This window comes from Crocodylus porosus, unplaced genomic scaffold, assembly GCF_001723895.1.
Source record: "Crocodylus porosus isolate Cpor-Errol unplaced genomic scaffold, CroPor_comp1, whole genome shotgun sequence".
Taxonomy (NCBI): Eukaryota; Metazoa; Chordata; order Crocodylia; family Crocodylidae; genus Crocodylus; species Crocodylus porosus.
The window spans coordinates 16,036,181-16,045,684 of record NW_017728931.1 but is presented as its reverse complement, the minus strand read 5'-3'; positions in this window follow the sequence as shown (position 1 = coordinate 16,045,684).

Sequence of the window (9,504 nt, the reverse complement as noted above, 5' to 3'; positions counted from 1 at the left end):
CCTGGGCAGGAGAGAAAAGCTGGGCTCAGATGACCCCAGCAAGGTAGATGTTAAGCCTCCTCTTAAAGACCCCCAGGCTAGGAGCCATCACCACTTCCCTTGGAAGTTGGTTCCAGATCCTAGCTGCCTTGTGAAGTAGCACCTTCTAATGTCTACTCTAAACCTACTCTCTAGCAACTTATGGCCGTTATTCCTTGTTACTCCGGGAGGCGCTAGGGGGAACAACATCTCTCCCAAACCCCACTGGTCCGCCCTAGTGAGTTTATAAATGGCCACCAGGTCCCCCCTCAGCCTTCTCTTGTGAAAGCTGAACAGGTTCAGGTCCCATAGCCTCTCTTCGTAGGGTCTGCCCTGCTGGCCCCGGATCATGCAGGTGGCCCTCCTCTGGACCCTCTCAATGCTGTCCACATTCCTCCTGAAGTGCGGCACCCAGAACTGGATGCAGTACTCCAGCTGCGGCCTGAACAATGTCACATAGAGGGGGAGGACCACCTCCTTGGCCCTGTTTGTGATGCATCTGTGGATGCACGACAAGGTATGGTTAGCCCTACTGACCGTCACCTTGCATTGTTGGCCCATGTTCATCTTGGAGTTGTTAATGACTCCAAGATCCCTTTCTGCCACCGTGCTCTTGAGAAGGGAATTTCCCAATTTATAAGCGTGCTGCTGGTTCCTACTGCCCAGGTGCAGCACCCTGCACTTGTCAGTATTGAAACTCATCCTGCTTTCATTAACCCACCCCTGTAACCTGTCCACGTTCTGCTGTAATCTGTCCTTCCCTGCTAGCATGCCCACCTCACCCCAAATCTTGGTATCGCCAGCAAATTTAAACAGGCTGCTTTTCACCCCATTGTCCAAGTTGCTAATAAAGAAATTGAACAGTGTGGGCCCAAGAACCGAGCCTTGGGGGACTCCACTGCCCACTTCTCCCCAGGTCGAAAAAGACCCGTCCACCACTACCCTCTAAGTATGATCCTTCAGCCAATTTGTAATCCATCTGACTGTGCAAGCATCAATGCCACAGTCGCATACTTTTTAATGAGAATGAGGTGGGAGACTGTCAAAGGCCTTGCTGAAGTCCAAAAAACTACATCCACTGCAACACCTGTGTCCAGTGCTTTTGTGACCTGATCGTAGAAGGCAATCGGGTTGGTCTGACAGGACCTACCCCTAATGAAACCATGTTGGTTGCTCTTGAGCATCATCCCTGCTGCTGGCCCATCACAGATGTGCTCCTTAATAATCTTCTCAAAGAGTTTTTTCCCCAGGACTGAAGTAAGACTAATGGCCCTATAGTTGCCCGGGTCCTCCTTCTTCCCTTTTTTAAAGATGGGGACCACATTGACTTTCTTCCAGTCATCTGGCACCTGGCCAGAGCACCACAAGTGCTCGTAAAGCCATGCCAGGGGCCCCACAATAACCCCTGCCAATTCTCTGAACACCCTGGGGTTGAGAGCATCTGGACCTGCTGATCTGAATATGTCCATCCCCTCCAAAAGCTCTCGAACCCAGTCCTCCCTGACCTAAGGCCTGACAGCATTTCTCCTGAGTCTGTCTGAAATCTTGGTCAGGGAGTCCCAGTCCCTGAAGAAGAGAATGGAGGCAAAGAATTTGTTAAAGAGGTCTGCTTTCTCCTCTGGTGCAACCACCAGATTGCCAAACATATCCTGCAGGGGCCCCACATTACCCAGTGCCTTCTTCATTCTCCCTATATATTTAAAAAAGGACTGCGCCCTGATCAGTGTCACATAGAGTGGGGAGGATCACCTTCTTGGACCTGCTTGAGATGCATCTGTGGATGCATGACAAGGTATGGTTGGCCTTCCTGACCACATCTCTGCACTGTCGGCCCATGTTCATATTGGCATCAGTAATGATGCCAAGATCCTTTTCTGCCTCTGCACTGAAAAGAGAGTTCACCAGCTTGTACGTATGTTGCTGGTTCTTCCTCCCCTGGTGCAGTACCTTGCGCTTGTCAGTGTTGAAACCCATCCTGTTCTCATCCGCCCACCCCTGTAACCTGTCTAGGTCCAATTTTGCAGCCTATTCCTCCCTCCTAGCATGCCCACTTCTCCCCACATCTTAGTGTCATCTGAAAATTTAAACAGGGTGCTTTTTACACCCTCGTCCAACTCGCTGATGAAGATGTTGAACAGTGCGGGCCTGAGGACGGAGCTCTGCGGAACCCCACTGCCCACATCCCTCCAGGTTGAACAAGACCCATCTACCACCACTGTCCGGGTGCGGCCCTCCAGCCAACTAGTGACCCACTTGACTGTGTAGGTGTTGACACCACAGTTCCTCGTTTTTTAATGAGAATGGGGTGAGAGACCATGTCGAAGACCTTCCTGAAGTCCAGAAAAACTATGTCCACTGTTACACCTGCATCTAAGGATTTGGTGACCTGGTCATAGAAGGCCACCAGGTTGGTCTGACAGGACCTGCCTCTAATGAACCTGTGTTGGTTGCCCCTAAGCATAATCTCCCCTGCTGGCCCCTCGCGAACACGCACCAGGATAATTCTCTCAAAAAGCTTACCCAGGACAGAAGTAAGGCTGACTGGCCTATAATTTCCTGGGTCCTCCTTCCTCCCTTTTTTTGAAAATGGGAACTACATTGGTCTTGTTCCAGTCCTCTGGCACCATGCCAGAGCACCATGAGTGCTCGTAAAGCTGTTCCAGGGGTCCCGCAATGACCGCAGCTAATTCCCTCGGCACTCTGGGGTGGAGATCATCAGGACCTACTGATTTAAATACATCCAGCCCCTCCAGAAGTTCCCTGACTAGGTCCTTACTGACCCTAGGCCTGAGTGCGCCTCCCCTGGGTCCTACGGGGGTCCCAGTGGGGGGGTGACCCGGTCTCTGTTCATAAAAATGAAAGCAAAGAAAGTGTTAAATAGGTTAACTTTGCTGTCTGGTGTGATGACCAGATTTCCTAGCATGTCCTGCAGAGGTCCCACATTACCCAGTACCTTCTTTTTACCCACTCTGTATTTAAAAAAGGACTTCTTGTTGTCCTTGATCCTGGTACCTAGTCCCAGTCCCTTCTCCACCTTGGCCTTCCTGACCGCCCTCCTACAGCCCCGAGCAACCGAGGTGTAGTCCTCCCTGGTGATGGCCCCTCCCTTCCGTTGGGTGTACGCCTCCTTTTTAGCTAGGAGACATTCCCAGATGCTTTTGGTGAGCCTCGGGGGCTTTTGCACCCTCTTGCCCCCTTTGATCCGTGTTGGGATTACCTCTTTTGGAGCTTGGAGGATCATCTCCTTAAGGAACAACCACTCTTCTTGGACACCTTACTTGACTCCACTCCCCTCCCCTCCCCTCCCCTCCAGGACCTCAGTGCCTTCCCAACTGTTCTCCTTACCTTATTAAAATCTGCCCTCCTGAAGTCCAGGCCTTCTGCCTTGCTGCAGGCCTTTGCCACCTTGCGTTAGATGGTGAATTCCAGCAGGCGATGATCACTGTTGCCCAGGTGATTGAGCACCCGCAGGCCCCTCACCAAGTCGTCGCCCATGGCCAGGACCAGATCCAACAAGGCGTCTCCCCTGTTGGGGCTGTGCACCTCCTAGGTTAGTTGGAGGTCCTGTATCTCGGCTAGGAACCTACGTAAGCAGTCTGACCTGGCTGACTGCTCTTCCCAGCAGATGTCTGGAAAGTTCAGGTCACCCATGATGACCACATCCTTTGACCTAACTGCCTCCGTGAGCTGACTTATGAATTCCTGGTCAAGTTTTTCCCCTTGATTGGGTGGTCTATAGTAGACCCTCACCATTAGGTCCCTTTCCCCTTGACTTCCTTGTATTCTAACCCAGAGCACTTCAATGTGCCCCTCCTCTGACCCAGTGCTACTTGTTGAGGATGTGTATTTCTCCTTGATGAGCTCTATACCCACACCTTTTCTCCCTGTCCTGTCCCTTCTGTATAGCCGGTAGCCTTTGATATTCACTGCCCAGTCATACGTTGGGTCCCTCCACGTTTCAGTGAGCCCCACTATGTCTGGGTTGGTGTCAACTAGCAGGAGGGTAAGTTGCTCCTGCTTATTACCCATACTATGAGCATTAGTGCAGAGGCATTTGAGGCCTCCTGAAAATGCATGCACTGGCTGCCTAATCTCAGTACTACCCGGGCCCCTGTTGCTTACCTGTGTATTTTGTTCTGCTTGTCATCAGTCTAGGCTGGGCTGTTCTTGTGGGTGATGCTTGGTTTAATGGTCCAAGGCTTCCTCCACCCTCATCTTCCCCTTCCCCTGGTGAGCCTAGTTTAAAGCCCACTGGAGGAGATCAGCCAACCTAGAAGAGAACACATACTTACCTTTTTGGGGGAAAGGTGAAGCCCATCCCACCTGAGCATGTCTCTCATCCTGATGTGTGGGTTGTTGTCTAGGAAGCTGAAGCCTGCCTTGAGACACCATTCCTGAAGCCACAAGTTGACCTCTGATACAGGCCTTGTGTCATATTCCACATCTGCTCACTGGTAGGTCAGAAGAGAATACCACCTGTGCCCCTATCTCCTTCAGCATGCCTCCCAGAGCATGGTAGTCCATCAGGTGATCAGGGCTTTTCCTGGCTGCATCATTAGTGCCCACATGGATTAGGACCATGAGGTAGTAATCCGTGGGCCGGATAATGGCCTGTATCGTCCCCATCACATCATGAATCTTTGCTCCAGGCAGGCAATAGACCTCGTGTGTCGAGGAGTCCTGGCAACAGATGGGACCCTCTGTACCTCTCAGGATGGAGTCACCTATGATGATCACTCAATGTTTCCTCCTCCAAGTCTGTTTAGCTCCTTCAGCCTGTTCAGAGTGTGGAGTTTCCTCCTCTCCAGAGGTTTTCTCATCTCCTTCCTTCTCCTGCAGTGTCGCCAGGGCCTTGTACCTGTTCTCCAGCCGGACTGGAAGAACTGGTACTGCTCTGCTGCAAGCAGGCCTGGTTCTGCAGGAGACCATCTGCCACTCTGTAGTGGAGGGCACCTCCCATGGTGCTTCTTCCTTGGATGCATGCCCCTGCAGAGAGAGAAAACACCCATCAATTGCATCCTCTGCCTTCCTGATTTCCCCTCAGCCTGCTAACCTCCTCCTGGAGTTCCCTCACCTGTACCTCCCAGGGCCCTAAGATGGGCAACTGCAGGACAGGTGTGGGGGCCCCCATTCCCTGTCCCCCAGCCCTTCTGGGCATCTCCCACAAGCCAGAGGGCAAGGGGATGCCAGCTCCCCCATGGACTCTGGGTGGAGGCCTCAGACAAGCCCTGGGTAGGTGGTGCCCCCCGGGCAGGGGCTCTAGCAGCACTCCGTGTTGACACCATTTTATAATTGCTATTTATTTATACTTTTGTGTGATGCCTTTCACCCTACCCTTGCTGGAGTCTCCCTCCTGGCGCTTCCTGCTCACCCACCGGTGCAAACACTGGCATGCTCTGTTCACACAGTGTGGCTCCCTACCAGCTCAACCAAATGGGATCCAGGGGGCTTCCCCTCTGGATCTGGCTCAGTTGTGCCAGCTCCCTCTGCCCCACTTATCTTTGGGGAATCAGCTGTTGCTTCCCCTGCTGATGGTTCCACTGCTGTCCCCGCCTCCGCCTTGGGTCGGGTAAGGGAGCACACATGTGCCCAGTTCCCTCCTCCCTGCTCCTGGCTCCCGAGTGCTGGGGGCTACGTCAAACCATGGCTTTTAAAAGCCATGGTTTGAATTCCCCGTGGCTGCCCCAACAGCCAGTCAGGCACTCTGGTCTTTCCAGAAGTGTCTGCTGGCAGTCCCGCCCCCTACGTTCCCCTGCTGGGGGGATCCGGTGCCTCTGATACCTGCTTCCCAAGGGTTAGCCCTGGGGGTGCTCCTTAGCTGGGGGACAGTCCTCCCTGGCCCTCCCCCTGTTTGCATGCTCTGTTCGTGCGGCAGCTCCCTACCAGCTCAACTAAAAGGGATCCAGGGGGCTTCCCCTCTAGATCCTGCTCAGCTGTGCTGGCTCCCTCAGCCCCACATCAGATGTTTTACCAGGTAAAGAAGAAAACTTGATTAATTTTAAGGTCTCCCCAGCTGCCCCTCTCTAGGCCTCTGGGGCCTCAGAGGGCTATTAGCCATTTCAAGTCCTTGTAATCTTTGCACAGGTCCTCTTAGTTGATGCACTTCCACACGACCTGGCACACATCACCTGGGAGCAGGTCCATGGACGACATGATATCCCTCAGCCTCACTGTCTCCTGGATCTTCTTAGGGTTGCTTACTGCTTCTGGGCCTGCACTCTGCAGGCCATACAAGCTGTGGCACTGGTTTAGGATCTTGTAGGACCACGGTGAGCCGATGGTCTGTGGTTGGTTGGGGTGAACACCCCACAATGTCTCGATGTGCCCTGCAAAATATCTCACCAAGCACACAGTTTTGGATTCTGTGCCCGTTGCCAGCTTGTAAATCAGGCTTATATACTTGGCCCACAGGACCAGAAGGATGTCTGGCATGCCCCTGCTCCCAGCCCTCTTGTCCTTGTACAAGGTTTTCCTGGCAACCTTTTCCTATTTGGAACCCCAGAAGAAAATGCACACAGCCCTCTGGATCCTGTGGGCAACACGCTCAGAAACAGAGAAGACCAGTGTGGTGTACAGAACAACACTGTCTTCACCAATGCAACACGATGCCCAACATGGCGAGGAAATGCATGCGCCACAGTCCCACTCTCTGCTTTACCTTTTGCCCCTGTCTAACTTACCACAAGGAAAAGTTAGTACAGCCTATCTGAATAAGATATGTGGTAGTGCCCATTGTGCAGAGTTCCCCTCAGTGCCAACACTTTTTTAAAAGTCATGGTGAGCCATTATACTGAATAAATGTTGACTTCCTCTTCACTGCTACAGCCGAGTTGCACCTTTTCTTTCCATTTCCAATGATTCTATTTCTTCACCATTCTTAAATGTCTGGCAAACATGACCAAAAGGGGCCCAAAACAGGACCCCCAGAATCCCTCTGCCCCCTTAGCCTGTTGCATATGATTTCTGTCTCTGCTTTCCAAGAGGTGGAACCAGACCAGGTTGCTCTGTGCTGCATTTGCTCAATGATGGTGTAGCCAGCTGGTGGTGGCAGCAGCAGTTATTTTTGCTGCTGCCCTGGTTGGCCTCCCCTCCTCTTAGTTATGCTATGAGTTCAAGTGGTCCTAATGCATCTGTATAGGGCCCTACTGACTTTGGGGGTCTGCACAAGCATAAGGGTTCACCTACTTAGACTAACTTGTAGAACTGAGGCTTTTGTGTTGGAACTGTGCTTGGAGATTTAAGGTGCCCCATAAGTGTTAAGTTTAATGATTAATGGAATAACAAATGCCAGGGAATAAAAAGATTAGAAATCCAGTATTTCAGTCTCCAAGGAAAAGGCACAAATGCACGCAGATGGTAGGTGTTAGCTGAAATGGAAAAAGCAGCTTGTATAGTCTAAATATTACCTAATAATATTCATAGGAATGCATCAGAAGAGATGTCCCAATGTTTCGGAGCCATATTCTTCCTCGGGAAGCTAAGGATTTTTGTGCCCTGAATTACTTTAGGCGTTATTACCTACATTTGTACCTTCAATACAAATTGACAAAGTCTAAATCATTTTATTATTTGGGTGTATCAGTTGGCCATCTGTCATGTATTTTAAGCTCTTTTTTTTTTTCTTTTCACCTTTGTACTAACTGCACAAAGAACAACAATTTGGCTCACTCTTGAAGCTTTGGCTATGGTCTGAGGACTAGCATTCCCTCAGGCTGGGAATCTGCTAAAATACTATATTTACTTGAATATAAGACAACCACCCAATAATTAGACTTTATATATGGAAAATGTATACATTTGTTATAACTTTCCAGATATAGAATCTAATTATTGGAGGTTCGACTTAAATTTGTCCCCCATTCCACTGCTACAACAGGAAAAATAAATCTTGGGAGTGCAGGGGGAAGGGATCAGGTGTCCCCCCACTGCCCTTTATTGTCAGATACTTTTCTCCCTGAACATAAGGAAGGGAAAACTTGAAAACACTGACTTTGTACTACAGGTACCAATAGACTTAATTCATCCAGTATTAATGAATTTATCTTTTTAAACCACTGTAAGTTTTAGTACATGTTGTCCACAAACACATTTTTAAGCAGTACTCTTGCACCTATTTATATGTAGTACAAACTACACATGATATTAGTCTAAAGCCAAAAGGCTCATGATTTACTATACAGCTCATTGGATTGGGCCCCAATAGTCTCAACAGCATTTCAAGGCATTGTGACCCCATAGCTTAGCACTGCTTAGTATTTGTGTACATCTTTCCTGTGTACTCCAGATACCACCCCCACATGCCTACTGGGGATAAAAATTGCGTCTTATATTTGAGTAAATACAGTATGTCACTTCTGTAGAAGTCTGTATCAAAGCAGCCTGTGTATCTGACTGATGAAGATGTAGTAATTAATACAGATTGTGGCAACTCCTGAGCTCCCTGGACTCATCTGGTTTCATTCAGTCTGTGGCTTCCAGTTCTACCACCCCATTTTACAATGTTCTGCCTTTGCAGCAATCAACTGCAATGAGTCAAGTACAAAAGAATGTTACTTAAGGCTTCCTACCCAACATTTTTTCCATTTAAGAAAGAGAAACCTCTCTGTGTGCACATAGATGTTCATTTGCATAATTCTAATCAACAGTGACCAGGAGGAATTAAAACGCCCTATACAGCCTAAAGAGACGAGCACAACACACTAGATTATATAAACGAAAACCAGCTTGCAGATGATATGAATGCTTAAAAAAGACCAAGGAGCACAGGAAAATGCTTTTCTGTGGATAGTTTTCAATTCATTTACTTTTTCAGAGGGCAAGTAGCATGTACAACACTCCTCTTGGCTCAATGACAGTTGTAAGATCAGAGACTCAATGGGCGCATCCCAACAAGTGTGCATGTGCATTTCCCAGGGGATGAACAGCAGTGGCACATATTTGTACTGCTGCTATTTGCCCCTGAGCATGCCCCTGCATGTGGGCTCTGGTGCATGGCAAATTGCCCTGGGTGGGGTAGGGGATGCTGGGCCCAGCCCTTACCTGGAGTCCTGGGGGCCTCCTAGGCCGGCAGCAGCAGTAGCAAGCCAGATGTTCAGAGCATGGCCATAGGCAGCCAGGCTCCCTTTCTGGCAGCACATGCTGCTGCCACATGTCCCACACCACTTCTGTGTTTTGTTTTTTTTTTAGCAGCAGCAGGGGGTTTTTTGTTTTGCTTTTGTTTTTTACACCAAGATCTCCCAGTATCAATGCACCCCCACCCCCCGCCCAACCATACTGCAAATTAGCACCACAGTGAATGTGTGCACATGTGCCAAATGCAGTTTGTGGTACCACAAACCACGAATGCATGCTTGTGGGATGCACCCAGTGTGACTGTTACTCAGAAAAAAGTGCTAATGATGATTCCCTTGCAGAAGGACCATTTAACTCCAACATAACAGCCTCACTGTGTCTTCAGAGGGACTTAAGAGGTGTTCTGTCATCCTT